Consider the following 20,366-nt stretch of genomic DNA (forward strand, 5'->3'; position numbering starts at 1 on the left):
GATTAACCTCAGGTTCAGTGATCTGTTTATTCTGTGTTCATCACCAGATATGGTACTGCAAACTGTGTATTCTGTGTTCATCATCGGGTCTGGAAGGAGTAACCTTTGGTACTGTGATCTGTTTATTCTGTGTTCATCATCGGGTCTGGAAGGAGTAACCTCTGGTAGTGTGATCTGTTTATTCTGTGTTCATCAGTGGGTCTGGAAGGAGTAACCTCTGGTACTGTGATCTGTTTATTCTGTGTTCATCAACAGGTCTGGATGGAGTAACCTTTGGTACTGTGATCTGTTTATTCTGTGTTCATCATCGGGTCTGGATGGAGTAACCTCTGGTACTGTGATTTGTTTATTCTGTGTTCATCATCGGGTCTGGAAGAAGTAACCTCTGGTACTGTGATCTGTTTATTATGTGTACATCATCGGGTCTGGATGGAGTAACCTCTGGTACTGTGATCTGTTTATTCTGTGTTCATCATCGGGTCTGGATGGAGTAACCTCTGGTACTGTGATCTGTTTATTCTGTGTTCATCATCGGGTCTGGATGGAGTAACCTCTGGTACTGTGATCTGTTTATTCTGTGTTCATCATCGGGTCTATAAGGAGTAACCTCTGGTACTGTGATCTGTTTATTCTGTGTTCATCATCGGGTCTATAAGGAGTAACCTCTGGTACTGTGATCTGTTTATTCTGTGTTCATCATCGGGTCTGGATGGAGTAACCTCTGGTACTGTGATCTGTTTATTCTGTGTTCATCATCGGGTTTATAAGGAGTAACCTCTGGTACTGTGATCTGTTTATTCTGTGCTCATCATCGGGTTTAGATGGAGTAACCTCTGCTACTGTGATTTGTTTATTCTGTGTTCATCATCGGGTCTGGAAGGAGTAACCGCTGGTACTGTGATCTGTTTATTCTGTGTTCATCATCGGGTCTGGATGGAGTAACCTCTGGTACTGTGATCTGTTTATTCTGTGTTCATCAACAGGTCTGGATGGAGTAACTTCTGGTACAGTGATCTGTTTATTCTGTGTTCATCATCGGTTCTATAAGGAGTAACCTCTGGTACTGTGATCTGTTTATTCTGTGTTCATCATCGGGTCTATAAGGAGTAACCTCTGGTACTGTGATCTGTTTATTCTGTGTTCATCATCGGGTCTGGATGGAGTAACCTCTGGTACTGTGATCTGTTTATTCTGTGTTCATCAACAGGTCTGGATGGAGTAACTTCTGGTACAGTGATCTGTTTATTCTGTGTTCATCATCGGTTCTATAAGGAGTAACCTCTGGTACTGTGATCTGTTTATTCTGTGTTCATCATCGGGTCTGGATGGAGTAACCTCTGGTACTGTGATCTGTTTATTCTGTGTTCATCAACAGGTCTGGATGGAGTAACTTCTGGTACAGTGATCTGTTTAATCTGTGTTCATCATCGGGTCTATAAGGAGTAACTTCTGGTTGTGTGATCTGTTTATTCTGTGCTCATCAACGGGTTTAAATGGAGTAACCTCTGGTACTGTGATCTGTTTATTCGGTGTTCATCATCAGATCTGGAAGGAGTAACCTCTGGACTTTGATCTGTTTATTCTGTGCTCATCATCGGGTTTAGATGGAGTAACCTCTGGTACTGTGATCTGTTTATTCTGTGTTCATCATCGGGTCTGGATGGAGTAACCTCTGGTACTGTGATCTGTTTATTCTGTGTTCATCATCGGGTCTATAAGGAGTAACCTCTGGTACTGTGATCTGTTTATTCATGGTGTTCATCATCGGGTCTATGAGGAGTAACCTCTGGTACTGTGATCTGTTTATTCTGTGTTCATCATCGGGTCTATAAGGAGTAACCTCTGGTACTGTGATCTGTTTATTCTGTGTTCATCATCAGGTCTATAAGGAGTAACCTCTGGTACTGTGATCTGTTTATTCTGTGTTCATCATCGGGTCTGGATGGAGTAACCTCTGGTACTGTGATCTGTTTATTCTGTGTTCATCATCGGGTCTATAAGGAGTAACCTCTGGTACTGTGATCTGTTTATTCTGTGTTCATCATCGGGTCTGGATGGAGTAACCTCTGGTACTGTGATCTGTTTATTCTGTGTTCATCAACAGGTCTGGATGGAGTAACTTCTGGTACAGTGATCTGTTTATTCTGTGTTCATCATCGGTTGTATAAGGATTAACCTCTGGTACTGTGATCTGTTTATTCTGTGTTCATCATCGGGTCTGGATGGAGTAACCTCTGGTACTGTGATCTGTTTATTCTGTGTTCATCATCGGGTCTGGATGGAGTAACCTCTGGTACTGTGATATGTTTATTCTGTGTTCATCATCGGGTCTATAAGGAGTAACCTCTGGTACTGTGATCTGTTTATTCTGTGTTCATCATCGGGTCTGGATGGAGTAACCTCTGGTAGTGTGATCTATTTATTCTGTGTTCATCATCGGGTCTGGATGGAGTACCCTCTGGTACTGTGATCTGTTTATTCTGTGTTCATCAACAGGTCTGGATGGAGTAACTTCTGGTACAGTGATCTGTTTATTCTGTGTTCATCATCGGTTCTATAAGGAGTAACCTCTGGTACTGTGATCTGTTTATTCTGTGTTCATCTTCGGGTCTGGATGGAGTAACCTCTGGTACTGTGATCTGTTTATTCTGTGTTCATCAACAGGTCTGGATGGAGTAACTTCTGGTACAGTGATCTGTTTATTCTGTGTTCATCATCGGTTCTATAAGGAGTAACTTCTGGTTGTGTGATCTGTTTATTCTGTGCTCATCAACGGGTTTAAATGGAGTAACCTCTGGTACTGTGATCTGTTTATTCGGTGTTCATCATCAGATCTGGAAGGAGTAACCTCTGGACTTTGATCTGTTTATTCTGTGCTCATCATCGGGTTTAGATGGAGTAACCTCTGGTACTGTGATCTGTTTATTCTGTGTTCATCATCGGGTCTGGATGGAGTAACCTCTGGTACTGTGATCTGTTTATTCTGTGTTCATCATCGGGTCTGGATGGAGTAACCTCTGGTACTGTGATCTGTTTATTCTGTGTTCATCATCGGATCTATAAGGAGTAACCTCTGGTACTGTGATCTGTTTATTCTGTGTTCATCATCGGGTCTGGATGGAGTAACCTCTGGTAGTGTGATCTATTTATTCTGTGTTCATCAACAGGTCTGGATGGAGTTACCTCTGGTACTGTGATCTGTTTATTCTGTGTTCATCATCGGGTCTATAAGGAGTAACCTCTGGTACTGTGATCTGTTTATTCTGTGTTCATCATCGGGTCTGGATGGAGTAACCTCTGGTAGTGTGATCTATTTATTCTGTGTTCATCATCGGGTCTGGATGGAGTAACCTCTGGTACTGTGATCTGTTTATTCTGTGTTCATCAACAGGTCTGGATGGAGTAACTTCTGGTACAGTGATCTGTTTATTCTGTGTTCATCATCGGTTCTATAAGGAGTAACCTCTGGTACTGTGATCTGTTTATTCTGTGTTCATCATCGGGTCTATAAGGAGTAACCTCTGGTACTGTGATCTGTTTATTCTGTGTTCATCATCGGGTCTGGATGGAGTAACCTCTGGTACTGTGATCTGTTTATTCTGTGTTCATCAACAGGTCTGGATGGAGTAACTTCTGGTACAGTGATCTGTTTATTCTGTGTTCATCATCGGTTCTATAAGGAGTAACCTCTGGTACTGTGATCTGTTTATTCTGTGTTCATCATCGGGTCTGGATGGAGTAACCTCTGGTACTGTGATCTGTTTATTCTGTGTTCATCAACAGGTCTGGATGGAGTAACTTCTGGTACAGTGATCTCTATATTCTGTGTTCATCATCGGTTCTATAAGGAGTAACTTCTGGTTGTGTGATCTGTTTATTCTGTGCTCATCAACGGGTTTAAATGGAGTAACCTCTGGTACTGTGATCTGTTTATTCGGTGTTCATCATCAGATCTGGTAGGAGTAACCTCTGGACTTTGATCTGTTTATTCTGTGCTCATCATCGGGTTTAGATGGAGTAACCTCTGGTACTGTGATCTGTTTATTCTGTGTTCATCATCGGGTCTGGATGGAGTAACCTCTGGTACTGTGATCTGTTTATTCTGTGTTCATCATCAGATCTGAAGGAGTAACCTCTGGACTGTGATCTGTTTATTCTGTGTTCATCATCAGATCTGGAAGGAGTAACCTCGGGACTGTGATCTGTTTATTCTGTGTTCATCATCGGGTACGGATGGAGTAACCTCTGGTAGTGTGATCTGTTTATTCTGTGTTCATCATCGGGTCTATAAGGAGTAACCTCTGTTATGTTATGTTATGTTAATAACTTTTATTCGGCGCACAGCTGCCCCAGCGAAGGGGCGTCCTGGCGCCTGATCAGATACCACAACACAACAGGTCAAATCTGAAAAGAAGAAAAATCAAGAAACAGAAGCGAAAAGGTGAGTCTTAATGGCGCGTCTGAAAAGAGTTAGGCTATCCAAGGCACGGATGTGCACAGGGAGAGAGTTCCATAGATCCGCCGCCAAGACACGAAAAGAGCGTCCACCCATCCTACTCAGTCTGAACCTAGGTTTAATCGCCAGATGGTGAGATTCAGACCTGAGAGACCGGGTGGGAACATACGGCGAGATAAGGCCAGCAAGAGCAGGGGGAGAGGAAAGCTTCAGAATCTTAAATGTCAGACAGAGGGCCTTAAATTTAATTCTCTGTCTGACCGGAAGCCAATGAAGGGAGGTCAGGACAGGGGAGACAGAACAACGTCTCGGAAGGCCTACAATGGCCCGTGCAGCAGCATTCTGCACAATCTGAAGCCTAGTGGCCTCAGCCTGATTCACTCCAAGCAGCAGAGCACTCCCGTAGTCCAGCCGAGAAAGGATAGAGGCCTGAACCACCAGTTGCCGCGTGGGGGGGTCGAAGAATTTAAGGACAGGTCTCAGTCCTCGCAGAATACCAAAACAGGTGGCTGCTGTCTTCTTCGTATGGCTGGTAAAAGAGAGATGGGAATCCAGCCAGACCCCCAGATTTTTTACTTCGGCCGCTGGAATAGGGGAGACCCCCAATTCGGGAGGCCACCATTGATCTCCCCACAGTTCCGCCTGCTTCCCTAATATCAGGACCTCGGTTTTTTTAGCATTAAGCTGTAGGCAATTGCTACGCATCCAATTAGCCACAGCTATAAGTCCAGCCCGGAATCTGGGCGCATTCACCTCAGGGTCCCCGCTGAGTGTCACCGCCAGCTGCGTGTCGTCGGCGTACGATGTCATGGTAAGGCCACATTGCCTGACGACAGCAGCCAGCGGCTTCACATACAGGTTAAACAGCGTAGGGCTCAAGGCAGAGCCCTGAGGGACACCCAGACCCAGAGAACAGTGATCTGTTTATTCTGTGTTCATCATCAGGTCTGGATGGAGTAACCTCTGGTTCTGTGATCTGCTTATTCTGTGTTCATTATCGGATCTGGAAGTAGTGGCCTCTGGTACTGTGATCTGTCATTCCTTGTTCAGCATAGGGTCTGGAAGGAGTAATCTCTGGTACCGTGATCTGTTTTCTGTGTTCATCCTCGGGTCTGGATGGAGTAACCTCTGGTACTGTGATCTGTTTATTCTGTGTTCATCATCGGGTCTATAAGGAGTAACCTCTGGTACTGTGATCTGTTTATTCTGTGTTCATCATCGGGTCTGGATGGAGTAACCTCTGGTACTGTGATCTGTTTATTCTGTGTTCATCATCGGGTCTGGATGGAGTAACCTCTGGTACTGTGATCTGTTTATTCTGTGTTCATCATCGGTTCTATAAGGAGTAACCTCTGGTACTGTGATCTGTTTATTCTGTGTTCATCATCGGGTCTGGATGGAGTAACCTCTGGTACTGTGATCTGTTTATTCTGTGTTCATCAACAGGTCTGGATGGAGTAACTTCTGGTACAGTGATCTGTTTATTCTGTGTTCATCATCGGTTCTATAAGGAGTAACTTCTGGTTGTGTGATCTGTTTATTCTGTGCTCATCAACGGGTTTAAATGGAGTAACCTCTGGTACTGTGATCTGTTTATTCGGTGTTCATCATCAGATCTGGAAGGAGTAACCTCTGGACTTTGATCTGTTTATTCTGTGCTCATCATCGGGTTTAGATGGAGTAACCTCTGGTACTGTGATCTGTTTATTCTGTGTTCATCATCGGGTCTGGATGGAGTAACCTCTGGTACTGTGATCTGTTTATTCTGTGTTCATCATCGGGTCTGGATGGAGTAACCTCTGGTACTGTGATCTGTTTATTCTGTGTTCATCATAGGGTCTATAAGGAGTAACCTCTGGTACTGTGATCTGTTTATTCTGTGTTCATCATCGGGTCTGGGTGGAGTAACCTCTGGTACTGTGATCTGTTTATTCTGTGTTCATCATCGGGTCTGGATGGAGTAACCTCTGGTACTGTGATCTGTTTATTCTGTGTTCATCATAGGGTCTATAAGGAGTAACCTCTGGTACTGTGATCTGTTTATTCTGTGTTCATCATCGGGTCTATAAGGAGTAACCTCTGGTACTGTGATCTGTTTATTCTGTGTTCATCATCGGGTCTGGATGGAGTAACCTCTGGTACTGTGATCTGTTTATTCTGTGTTCATCATCGGGTCTATAAGGAGTAACCTCTGGTACTGTGATCTGTTTATTCTGTGTTCATCATCGGGTTTAGATGGAGTAACCTCTGGTACTGTGATCTGTTTATTCTGTGTTCATCATCGGGTCTGGATGGAGTAACCTCTGGTACTGTGATCTGTTTATTCTGTGTTCATCATCGGGTCTGGATGGAGTAACCTCTGGTACTGTGATCTGTTTATTCTGTGTTCATCATAGGGTCTATAAGGAGTAACCTCTGGTACTGTGATCTGTTTATTCTGTGTTCATCATCGGGTCTATAAGGAGTAACCTCTGGTACTGTGATCTGTTTATTCTGTGTTCATCATCGGGTCTATAAGGAGTAACCTCTGGTACTGTGATCTGTTTATTCTGTGTTCATCATCGGGTCTGGATGGAGTAACCTCTGGTACTGTGATCTGTTTATTCTGTGTTCATCATCGGGTCTGGATGGAGTAACCTCTGGTAGTGTGATCTATTTATTCTGTGTTCATCATCGGGTCTGGATGGAGTACCCTCTGGTACTGTGATCTGTTTATTCTGTGTTCATCAACAGGTCTGGATGGAGTAACTTCTGGTACAGTGATCTGTTTATTCTGTGTTCATCATCGGTTCTATAAGGAGTAATCTCTGGTACTGTGATCTGTTTATTCTGTGTTCATCATCGGGTCTATAAGGAGTAACCTCTGGTACTGTGATCTGTTTATTCTGTGTTCATCATCGGGTCTGGATGGAGTAACCTCTGGTACTGTGATCTGTTTATTCTGTGTTCATCAACAGGTCTGGATGGAGTAACTTCTGGTACAGTGATCTGTTTATTCTGTGTTCATCATCGGTTCTATAAGGAGTAACTTCTGGTTGTGTGATCTGTTTATTCTGTGCTCATCAACGGGTTTAAATGGAGTAACCTCTGGTACTGTGATCTGTTTATTCGGTGTTCATCATCAGATCTGGAAGGAGTAACCTCTGGACTTTGATCTGTTTATTCTGTGCTCATCATCGGGTTTAGATGGAGTAACCTCTGGTACTTTGATCTGTTTATTCTGTGTTCATCATCGGGTCTGGATGGAGTAACCTCTGGTACTGTGATCTGTTTATTCTGTGTTCATCATCGGGTCTGGATGGAGTAACCTCTGGTACTGTGATCTGTTTATTCTGTGTTCATCATCGGGTCTATAAGGAGTAACCTCTGGTACTGTGATTTGTTTATTCTGTGTTCATCAACAGGTCTGGATGGAGTTACCTCTGGTACTGTGATCTGTTTATTCTGTGTTCATCATCGGGTCTATAAGGAGTAACCTCTGGTACTGTGATCTGTTTATTCTGTGTTCATCATCGGGTCTGGATGGAGTAACCTCTGGTAGTGTGATCTATTTATTCTGTGTTCATCATCGGGTCTGGATGGAGTAACCTCTGGTACTGTGATCTGTTTATTCTGTGTTCATCAACAGGTCTGGATGGAGTAACTTCTGGTGATGTGATCTGTTTATTCTGTGTTCATCATCGGGTCTATAAGGAGTAACCTCTGGTACTGTGATCTGTTTATTCTGTGTTCATCATCGGGTCTATAAGGAGTAACCTCTGGTACTGTGATCTGTTTATTCTGTGTTCATCATCGGGTCTGGATGGAGTAACCTCTGGTACTGTGATCTGTTTATTCTGTGTTCATCAACAGGTCTGGATGGAGTAACCTCTGGTACTGTGATCTGTTTATTCTGTGTTCATCATCGGGTCTATAAGGAGTAACCTCTGGTACTGTGATCTGTTTATTCTGTGTTCATCATCGGGTCTGGATGGAGTAACCTCTGGTACTGTGATCTGTTTATTCTGTGTTCATCAACAGGTCTGGATGGAGTAACTTCTGGTACAGTGATCTGTTTATTCTGTGTTCATCATCGGTTCTATAAGGAGTAACCTCTGGTACTGTGATCTGTTTATTCTGTGTTCATCATCGGGTCTGGATGGAGTAACCTCTGGTACTGTGATCTGTTTATTCTGTGTTCATCAACAGGTCTGGATGGAGTAACTTCTGGTACAGTGATCTGTTTATTCTGTGTTCATCTTCCAGTCTGGAAGGATTAACCTCGGGTTCAGTGATCTGTTTATTCTGTGCTCATCAACGGGTTTAAATGGAGTAACCTCTGGTACTGTGATCTGTTTATTCGGTGTTCATCATCAGATCTGGAAGGAGTAACCTCTGGACTTTGATCTGTTTATTCTGTGCTCATCATCGGGTTTAGATGGAGTAACCTCTGGTACTGTGATCTGTTTATTCTGTGTTCATCATCGGGTCTGGATGGAGTAACCTCTGGTACTGTGATCTGTTTATTCTGTGTTCATCATCGGGTCTGGATGGAGTAACCTCTGGTACTGTGATCTGTTTATTCTGTGTTCATCATAGGGTCTATAAGGAGTAACCTCTGGTACTGTGATCTGTTTATTCTGTGTTCATCATCGGGTCTATAAGGAGTAACCTCTGGTACTGTGATCTGTTTATTCTGTGTTCATCATCGGGTCTATAAGGAGTAACCTCTGGTACTGTGATCTGTTTATTCTGTGTTCATCATCGGGTCTGGATGGAGTAACCTCTGGTACTGTGATCTGTTTATTCTGTGTTCATCATCGGGTCTATAAGGAGTAACCTCTGGTACTGTGATCTGTTTATTCTGTGTTCATCATCGGGTCTGGATGGAGTAACCTCTGGTAGTGTGATCTATTTATTCTGTGTTCATCATCGGGTCTGGATGGAGTACCCTCTGGTACTGTGATCTGTTTATTCTGTGTTCATCAACAGGTCTGGATGGAGTAACTTCTGGTACAGTGATCTGTTTATTCTGTGTTCATCATCGGTTCTATAAGGAGTAACCTCTGGTACTGTGATCTGTTTATTCTGTGTTCATCATCGGGTCTATAAGGAGTAACCTCTGGTACTGTGATCTGTTTATTCTGTGTTCATCATCGGGTCTGGATGGAGTAACCTCTGGTACTGTGACCTGTTTATTCTGTGTTCATCATCGGGTCTGGATGGAGTAACCTCTGGTAGTGTGATCTATTTATTCTGTGTTCATCATCGGGTCTGGATGGAGTACCCTCTGGTACTGTGATCTGTTTATTCTGTGTTCATCAACAGGTCTGGATGGAGTAACTTCTGGTACAGTGATCTGTTTATTCTGTGTTCATCATCGGTTCTATAAGGAGTAATCTCTGGTACTGTGATCTGTTTATTCTGTGTTCATCATCGGGTCTATAAGGAGTAACCTCTGGTACTGTGATCTGTTTATTCTGTGTTCATCATCGGGTCTGGATGGAGTAACCTCTGGTACTGTGATCTGTTTATTCTGTGTTCATCAACAGGTCTGGATGGAGTAACTTCTGGTACAGTGATCTGTTTATTCTGTGTTCATCATCGGTTCTATAAGGAGTAACTTCTGGTTGTGTGATCTGTTTATTCTGTGCTCATCAACGGGTTTAAATGGAGTAACCTCTGGTACTGTGATCTGTTTATTCGGTGTTCATCATCAGATCTGGAAGAAGTAACCTCTGGACTTTGATCTGTTTATTCTGTGCTCATCATCGGGTTTAGATGGAGTAACCTCTGGTACTTTGATCTGTTTATTCTGTGTTCATCATCGGGTCTGGATGGAGTAACCTCTGGTACTGTGATCTGTTTATTCTGTGTTCATCATCGGGTCTGGATGGAGTAACCTCTGGTACTGTGATCTGTTTATTCTGTGTTCATCATCGGGTCTATAAGGAGTAACCTCTGGTACTGTGATTTGTTTATTCTGTGTTCATCAACAGGTCTGGATGGAGTTACCTCTGGTACTGTGATCTGTTTATTCTGTGTTCATCATCGGGTCTATAAGGAGTAACCTCTGGTACTGTGATCTGTTTATTCTGTGTTCATCATCGGGTCTGGATGGAGTAACCTCTGGTAGTGTGATCTATTTATTCTGTGTTCATCATCGGGTCTGGATGGAGTAACCTCTGGTACTGTGATCTGTTTATTCTGTGTTCATCAACAGGTCTGGATGGAGTAACTTCTGGTGATGTGATCTGTTTATTCTGTGTTCATCATCGGGTCTATAAGGAGTAACCTCTGGTACTGTGATCTGTTTATTCTGTGTTCATCATCGGGTCTATAAGGAGTAACCTCTGGTACTGTGATCTGTTTATTCTGTGTTCATCATCGGGTCTGGATGGAGTAACCTCTGGTACTGTGATCTGTTTATTCTGTGTTCATCAACAGGTCTGGATGGAGTAACCTCTGGTACTGTGATCTGTTTATTCTGTGTTCATCATCGGGTCTATAAGGAGTAACCTCTGGTACTGTGATCTGTTTATTCTGTGTTCATCATCGGGTCTGGATGGAGTAACCTCTGGTACTGTGATCTGTTTATTCTGTGTTCATCAACAGGTCTGGATGGAGTAACTTCTGGTACAGTGATCTGTTTATTCTGTGTTCATCATCGGTTCTATAAGGAGTAACCTCTGGTACTGTGATCTGTTTATTCTGTGTTCATCATCGGGTCTGGATGGAGTAACCTCTGGTACTGTGATCTGTTTATTCTGTGTTCATCAACAGGTCTGGATGGAGTAACTTCTGGTACAGTGATCTGTTTATTCTGTGTTCATCTTCCAGTCTGGAAGGATTAACCTCGGGTTCAGTGATCTGTTTATTCTGTGCTCATCAACGGGTTTAAATGGAGTAACCTCTGGTACTGTGATCTGTTTATTCGGTGTTCATCATCAGATCTGGAAGGAGTAACCTCTGGACTTTGATCTGTTTATTCTGTGCTCATCATCGGGTTTAGATGGAGTAACCTCTGGTACTGTGATCTGTTTATTCTGTGTTCATCATCGGGTCTGGATGGAGTAACCTCTGGTACTGTGATCTGTTTATTCTGTGTTCATCATCGGGTCTGGATGGAGTAACCTCTGGTACTGTGATCTGTTTATTCTGTGTTCATCATAGGGTCTATAAGGAGTAACCTCTGGTACTGTGATCTGTTTATTCTGTGTTCATCATCGGGTCTATAAGGAGTAACCTCTGGTACTGTGATCTGTTTATTCTGTGTTCATCATCGGGTCTATAAGGAGTAACCTCTGGTACTGTGATCTGTTTATTCTGTGTTCATCATCGGGTCTGGATGGAGTAACCTCTGGTACTGTGATCTGTTTATTCTGTGTTCATCATCGGGTCTATAAGGAGTAACCTCTGGTACTGTGATCTGTTTATTCTGTGTTCATCATCGGGTCTGGATGGAGTAACCTCTGGTAGTGTGATCTATTTATTCTGTGTTCATCATCGGGTCTGGATGGAGTACCCTCTGGTACTGTGATCTGTTTATTCTGTGTTCATCAACAGGTCTGGATGGAGTAACTTCTGGTACAGTGATCTGTTTATTCTGTGTTCATCATCGGTTCTATAAGGAGTAACCTCTGGTACTGTGATCTGTTTATTCTGTGTTCATCATCGGGTCTATAAGGAGTAACCTCTGGTACTGTGATCTGTTTATTCTGTGTTCATCATCGGGTCTGGATGGAGTAACCTCTGGTACTGTGACCTGTTTATTCTGTGTGCATCAACAGGTCTGGATGGAGTAACTTCTGGTACAGTGATCTGTTTATTCTGTGTTCATCATCGGTTCTATAAGGAGTAACCTCTGGTACTGTGATCTGTTTATTCTGTGTTCATCAACAGGTCTGAATGGAGTAACTTCTGGTACAGTGATCTGTTTATTCTGTGTTCATCATCGGTTCTATAAGGAGTAACTTCTGGTTGTGTGATCTGTTTATTCTGTGCTCATCAAGGGGTTTAAATGGAGTAACCTCTGGTACTGTGATCTGTTTATTCGGTGTTCATCATCAGATCTGGTAGGAGTAACCTCTGGACTTTGATCTGTTTATTCTGTGCTCATCATCGGGTTTAGATGGAGTAACCTCTGGTACTGTGATCTGTTTATTCTGTGTTCATCATCGGGTCTGGATGGAGTAACCTCTGGTACTGTGATCTGTTTATTCTGTGTTCATCATCAGATCTGAAGGAGTAACCTCTGGACTGTGATCTGTTTATTCTGTGTTCATCATCAGATCTGGAAGGAGTAACCTCGGGACTGTGATCTGTTTATTCTGTGTTCATCATCGGGTACGGATGGAGTAACCTCTGGTAGTGTGATCTGTTTATTCTGTGTTCATCATCGGGTCTATAAGGAGTAACCTCTGCTACAGTGATCTGTTTATTCTGTGTTCATCATCAGGTCTGGATGGAGTAACCTCTGGTTCTGTGATCTGCTTATTCTGTGTTCATTATCGGATCTGGAAGTAGTGGCCTCTGGTACTGTGATCTGTCATTCCTTGTTCAGCATAGGGTCTGGAAGGAGTAATCTCTGGTACCGTGATCTGTTTTCTGTGTTCATCCTCGGGTCTGGATGGAGTAACCTTTGGTACTGTGACCTCTTTATTCTGTGTTCATCATCGGGTCTGGATGGAGTAACCTCTGGTACTGTGATCTGTTTATTCTGTGTTCATCATCGGATCTGGAAGTAGTGGCCTCTGGTCCTGTGATCTGTTATTCCTTGTTCAGCATAGGGTCTGGAAGGAGTAATCTCTGGTACCCTGATCAGTTTTTTGTGTTTATCCTCGGGTCTGGAAGGAGTAATCTCTGGTACCGTGATCTGTTTTCTGTGTTCATCATCGGGTCTGGATGGAGTAACCTCTGGTACTGTGATCTGCTTATTCTGTGTTCATCATCGGATCTGGAAGTAGTGGCCTCTGGTACTGTGATCTGTCATTCCTTGTTCAGCATAGGGTCTGGAAGGAGTAATCTCTGGTACCGTGATCTGTTTTCTGTGTTCATCCTCGGGTCTGGTTGGAGTAACCTTTGGTACTGTGACCTCTTTATTCTGTGTTCATCATCGGGTCTGGATGGAATAACCTCTGGTACTGTGATCTGTTTATTCTGTGTTCATCATCGGATCTGGAAGTAGTGGCCTCTGGTACTGTGATCTGTTATTCCTTGTTCAGCATAGGGTCTGGAAGGAGTAATCTCTGGTACCCTGATCAGTTTTTTGTGTTTATCCTCGGGTCTGGAAGGAGTAACCTCTGCTACAGTGATCTGTTTATTCTGTGTTCATCATCAGGTCTGGATGGAGTAACCTCTGGTACTGTGATCTGTTTATTCTGTGTTCATCATCGGATCTGGAAGTAGTGGCCTCTGGTACTGTGATCTGTTATTCCTTGTTCAGCATAGGGTCTGGAAGGAGTAATCTCTGGTACCCTGATCAGTTTTTTGTGTTTATCCTCGGGTCTGGAAGGAGTAACCTCTGCTACAGTGATCTGTTTATTCTGTGTTCATCATCAGATCTGGAAGGAGTAACCTCTGGTACTGTGATCTGTTTATTCTGTGTTCATCATCAGGTCTGGATGGAGTAACCTCTGGTACTGTGATCTGTTTATTCTGTGTTCATCATCGGGTCTGGATGGAATAACCTCTGGTACTGTGATCTGTTTATTCTGTGTTCATCATCGGATCTGGAAGTAGTGGCCTCTGGTACTGTGATCTGTTATTCCTTGTTCAGCATAGGGTCTGGAAGGAGTAATCTCTGGTACCCTGATCAGTTTTTTGTGTTTATCCTCGGGTCTGGAAGGAGTAATCTCTGGTACCGTGATCTGTTTTCTGTGTTCATCCTCTGGTCTGGATGGAGTAACCTCTGGTACTGTGATCTGTTTATCATGTGTTCATTATCGGGTCTGGAAGGATTAACCTCAGGTTCAGTGATCTGTTTATTCTGTGTTCATCATAAGATCTGGATGGAGTAACCTCTGGTACTGTGATCTATTTATTCTGTGTCAGCATATGGTCTATAGAGAGTAACCTCTGGTACTGTGATCTGTTTATTCCCTGTACAGCATAGGGTCTATAAGGAGCCACCTCTGGTAGTGTGATCTGTTTATTCTGTGTTCATCATCGGGTCTATAAGGAGTAACCTCTGGTACTGTGATCTGTTTATTCTGTGTTCATCATCGGGTCTGGGTGGAGTAACCTCTGGACTGTGATCTGTTTATTCTGTGTTCATCATCGGGTCTATAAGGAGTAACTTCTAATACTGTGATCTGTTTATTCTGTGTTCATCATCGGTTCTATAAGGAGTAACCTTTGGTACAGTGATCTGTTTATTCTGTGTGCATCATCGGTTCTCTAAGGAGTAACCTCTGGTTGTGTGATCTGTTTATTCTGTGCTCATCATCGGGTTTAAATGGAGTAACCTCTGGTACTGTGATCTGTTTATTCTGTGCTCATCATCGGGTCTGGATGAAGTAACCGCTGGTACTGTGATCTGTTTATTCTGTGTTCATCATCGGGTCTGGATGGAGTAACCGCTGGTACTGTGATCTGTTTATTCTGTGTTCATCATCGGGTCTATAAGGAGTAACCTCTGGTACTGTGATCTGTTTATTCTGTGTTCATCATCAGGTCTATAAGGAGTAACCTCTAATACTGTGATCTGTTTATTCTGTGTTCATCATCGGGTCTGGAAGGAGTAACCTCTGGTACTGTGATCTGTTTATTCTGTGTTCATCATCAGGTCTATAAGGAGTAACCTCTAATACTGTGATCTGTTTATTCTGTGTTCATCATCGGGTCTATAAGAAGTAACCTCGGGTACTGTGATCTGTTTATTCTGTGTTCATCATCGGGTCTGGAAGGAGTAACCTCTGGACTGTGATCTGTTTATTCTGTGTTCATCATCAAATCTGGAAGGAGTAACCTCAGGACTGTGATCTGTTTATTCTGTGTTCATCATCAAATCTGGAAGGAGTAACCTCAGGACTGTGATCTGTTTATTTGGTGTACATCATCAGATCTGAAGGAGTAACCTCTGGTACTGTGATCTGTTTATTCTGTGTTCATCATCAGATCTGAAGGAGTAACCTCTGGTACTGTGATCTGTTTATTCTGTGTTCATCATCGGGTCTGGAAGGAGTAACCTCGGGTACTGCAAACTGTTTATTCTGTGTTCATCATTGGTCTGGATGTAGTAACCTCTGGTACTGTGATCTTTCTATTCTGTGTTCATCATCAGGTCTGGAAGGAGTAACCTTTGGTACTGTGATCTGTTTATTCTGTGTTCATCATCGCGTCTATAAGGAGTAACCTCTGGTACTGTGATCTGTTTATTCTGTGTTCATCAACAGGTCTGGATGGAATAACTTCTGGTACAGTGATCTGTTTAATCTGTGTTCATCATCGGTTCTATAAGGAGTAACCTCTGGACTGTGATCTGTTTATTCTGTGTTCATCATCGGGTTTGGATGGAGTAACCTCTGGTTCTGTGATCTGTTTATTCTGTGTTCATTATCGGGTCTATAAGGAGTAACCTCTGGTACAGTGATCTGTTTATTCTGTGCTCATCATCAGATCTGGAAGGAGTAACCTCTGGACTGTGATCTGTTTATTCTGTGTTCATCATCGGATCTGGAAGTAGTGGCCTCTGGTACTGTGATCGTTATTCCTTGTTCAGCATAGGGTCTGGAAGGAGTAATCTCTGGTACCCTGATCAGTTTTTTGTGTTTATCCTCGGGTCTGGAAGGAGTAACCTCTGCTACAGTGATCTGTTTATTCTGTGTTCATCATCAGATCTGGAAGGAGTAACCTCTGGTACTGTGATCTGTTTATTCTGTGTTCATCATCAGGTCTGGATGGAGTAACCTCTGGTACTGTGATCTGTTTATTCTGTGTTCATCATCGGGTCTGGATGGAATAACCTCTGGTACTGTGATCTGTTTATTCTGTGTTCATCATCGGATCTGGAAGTAGTGGCCTCTGGTACTGTGATCTGTTATTCCTTGTTCAGCATAGGGTCTGGAAGGAGTAATCTCTGGTACCCTGATCAGTTTTTTGTGTTTATCCTCGGGTCTGGATGGAGTAACCTCTGGTACTGTGATCTGTTTATCATGTGTTCATTATCGGGTCTGGAAGGATTAACCTCAGGTTCAGTGATCTGTTTATTCTGTGTTCATCATAAGATCTGGATGGAGTAACCTCTGGTACTGTCATCTATTTATTCTGTGTCAGCATATGGTCTATAGAGAGTAACCTCTGGTACTGTGATCTGTTTATTCCCTGTACAGCATAGGGTCTATAAGGAGTAACCTCTGGTAGTGTGATCTGTTTATTCTGTGTTCATCATCGGGTCTATAAGGAGTAACCTCTGGTACTGTGATCTGTTTATTCTGTGTTCATCATCGGGTCTATAAGGAGTAACCTCTGGTACTGTGATCTGTTTATTCTGTGTTCATCATCGGGTCTGGATGGAGTAACCTCTGGACTGTGATCTGTTTATTCTGTGTTCATCATCGGGTCTATAAGGAGTAACTTCTAATACTGTGATCTGTTTATTCTGTGTTCATCATCGGTTCTATAAGGAGTAACCTTTGGTACAGTGATCTGTTTAATCTGTGTGCATCATCGGTTCTATAAGGAGTAACCTCTGGTTGTGTGATCTGTTTATTCTGTGCTCATCATCGGGTTTAAATGGAGTAACCTCTGGTACTGTGATCTGTTTATTCTGTGCTCATCATCGGGTCTGGATGAAGTAACCGCTGGTACTGTGATCTGTTTATTCTGTGTTCATCATCGGGTCTGGATGGAGTAACCGCTGGTACTGTGATCTGTTTATTCTGTGTTCATCATCGGTTCTATAAGGAGTAACCTCTGGTACTGTGATCTGTTTATTCTATGTTCATCATCGGGTCTATAAGGAGTAACCTCTGGTACTGTGATCTGTTTATTCTGTGTTCATCATCGGGTCTGGAAGGAGTAACCTCTGGTACTGTGAGCTGTTTATTCTGTGTTCATCATCGGGTCTATAAGGAGTAACCTCTGGTACAGTGATCTGTTTATTCTGTGTTCATCATCAGGTCTATAAGGAGTAACCTCTAATACTGTGATCTGTTTATTCTGTGTTCATCATCGGGTCTATAAGAAGTAACCTCTGGTACTGTGATCTGTTTATTCTGTGTTCATCATCGGGTCTGGAAGGAGTAACCTTTGGTACCGCGATCTGTTTATTCTGTGTTCATCATCGCGTCTATAAGGAGTAACCTCTGGTACTGTGATCTTTTTATTCTGTGCTCATCATCAGATCTGGAAGGAGTAACCTCAGGACTGTGATCTATTTATTCTGTGTTCATCATCGGGTCTATAAGAAGTAACCTCTGGTACTGTGATCTGTTTATTTGGTGTACATCATCAGATCTGAAGGAGTAACCTCTGGACTGTGATCTGTTTATTTGGTGTACATCATCAGATCTGAAGGAGTAACCTCTGGACTGTGATCTGTTTATTCTGTGTTCATCATCAGATCTGAAGGAGTAACCTCTGGACTGTGATCTGTTTATTCTGTGTTCATCATCAGATCTGAAGGAGTAACCTCTGGTACTGTGATCTGTTTATTCTGTGTTCATCATCGGGTCTATAAGGAGTAACCTCAGGACTGTGATCTGTTTATTCTGTGTTCATCATCGGGTCTATAAGGAGTAACCTCTGGACTGTGATCTGTTTATTCTGTGTTCATCATCGGGTTTGGATGGAGTAACCTCTGGTACTGTGATCTGTTTATTCTGTGTTCATTATCGGGTCTATAAGGAGTAACCTCTGGTACAGTGATCTGTTTATTCTGTCTTCATCAACAGGTCTGGATGGAGTAACCTCTGGTACTGTGATCTGTTAATTCTGTGTTCATCATCGGGTCTGTAAGGAGTAACCTCTGGTACAGTGATCTGTTTATTCTGTGTTCATCATCGGGTCTGGATGGAGTAACCTCTGGTAGTGTGATCTGTTTATTCTGTGTTCATCAACAGGTCTGGATGGAGTAACTTCTGCTACAGTGATCTGTTTATTCTGTGTTCATCATCAGGTCTGGATGGAGTAACCTCTGGTACTGTGATCTGTTTATTCTGTGTTCATCATCGGATCTGGAAGTAGTGGCCTCTAGTACTGTGGTCTTTTATTCCTTGTTCAGCATAGGGTCTGGAAGGAGTAATCTCTGGTACTGTGATCTGTTTATCATGTGTTCATCATCGGGTCTGGAAGGATTAACCTCAGGTTCAGTGATCTGTTTATTCTGTGTTTATTATCAGATCTGGATGGAGTAACCTCTGGTACTGTGATCTGTTTATTCTGTGTTCATCATCGGGTCTGACCTCCAGTAACCTCTGGTACTGTGATCTGTTTATTCTGTGTTCATCATCAGATCTGGATGGAGTAACCTCTGGTACTGTGATTTGTTTATTCTGTGTTTATCATCGGATCTGGAAGTAGTGTCCTCTGGTACTGTGATCTGTTTATTCTGTGTTCATCATTGGGTCTATAAGGAGTAACCCCTGGTACAGGGATCTGTTTATTCCGTGTTCATCATCGGGTCTGGAAGAAGTAACCTCTGGTACTGCAAACTGTTTATTCTGTGTTCATCATTGGTCTGGAAGGAGTAACCTTGGGTATTGTGATCGGTTTATTCCATGTTCATCAACAGGTCTGGAAGGAGTAACCTCGGGTACTGTGATCTGTTTATTTCGTTTTCATCATCGGGTCTGGAAAGAGTAACCTCTGGTACTGTGAGCTGTTTATGATTTCATTTGATTTGATTTATCATTTTATAGAGCGTGCGAATGCCCATGGGCGTCTTGGCGCTAAGACAGTCAGAGAGATTCTGGGCCGACCGTACAGTCTAGCAGGCAGTGAAAAGCCAGGTTTTCACTGCTTTTCTAAAAGAGAGCAGGGAAGCACTGTTTTTATAGAGATTGGGAGAAGATTCCATACCTTTGCTGTGTGTAGTAGGAAACTTCTGCCTCCCCATCTGGCCCGTCTGTGTTTCGGAACCATGATTAGTTTGGCTTGGCTGGATCTAAAAAGCCTAGTAGGTTCGTACAGTTTCAGATGGGTTTTTAAGAACTGTGATGCTGATCTGTGAAGCACCTTATAAGCAAGGCATAGCGATTTAAACTGCACTCTTTTGGCGATAGGGAGCCAATGAAGGGTTTTTAGTTTATGGGCGATTGGCTCATATTTGGGAATGTCCAGCACCAGCCTTGCGGCTGCATTCTGCAAGCGTTGTAATTTTGATAGAATTTGTACCTTGGCTCCAGCATACAGGGCATTCCCATAGTCTATCCTTGACAAGGCCAGGGCAGTCACCACTGTTTTCCGAGTGTCTGCTGGAATGTAGGGCAGCAATTTTCTAATCATTTTCAGAATGTACCAAACTTATGAAACTTATGAAGCCAATTTACTGGCCTGAGCATCAAATTAGAGTTTGATGTCTAGAGTCATACCCAGATTTTTTACCTTTTCTACTGGAGCCGGACAGTTGCCAAGGCTGTCAGGCCACCACTCCGGGGACCAAATGTTTGGATCGCCCCCCAGCACCATTACTTCGCTTTTATCCCCATTTAACTTCAAGCAATTATTCAGCATCCATTGTCTGACTTGCGTCATACATGATCTGAATTTATCCGCCGTCTCTTTGGCATCCTTGCTAATAGACACCACTATCTGGGTGTCGTCGGCATAGGAGACCGGGGTAAAGCCGCTTTCCCTTATGATTCCTGCTAACGGGGCTACGTACAGATTAAAAAGGGTAGGGCTTAAAGAAGACCCCTGGGGCACCCCACACGGCGAGCTGAATGATTTGGATCTTGCCTTCCCCAGCTCTACTGAGAAAGTTCTATTA

General features: G+C 43.1%; 1 protein-coding gene across 6 annotated transcripts in view; it reads left to right on the forward strand.

The window, feature by feature from the left end:
* The window catches only part of ARMH1 (armadillo like helical domain containing 1), a 649,433-nt gene that overhangs the window by 375,973 nt on the left and 253,094 nt on the right, over positions 1-20,366 (forward strand). The gene's annotated exons all lie outside the window — the stretch shown is intronic.

Source organism: Lissotriton helveticus, chromosome 1_2, assembly GCF_964261635.1.
Source record: "Lissotriton helveticus chromosome 1_2, aLisHel1.1, whole genome shotgun sequence".
NCBI lineage: Eukaryota > Metazoa > Chordata > Amphibia > Caudata > Salamandridae > Lissotriton > Lissotriton helveticus.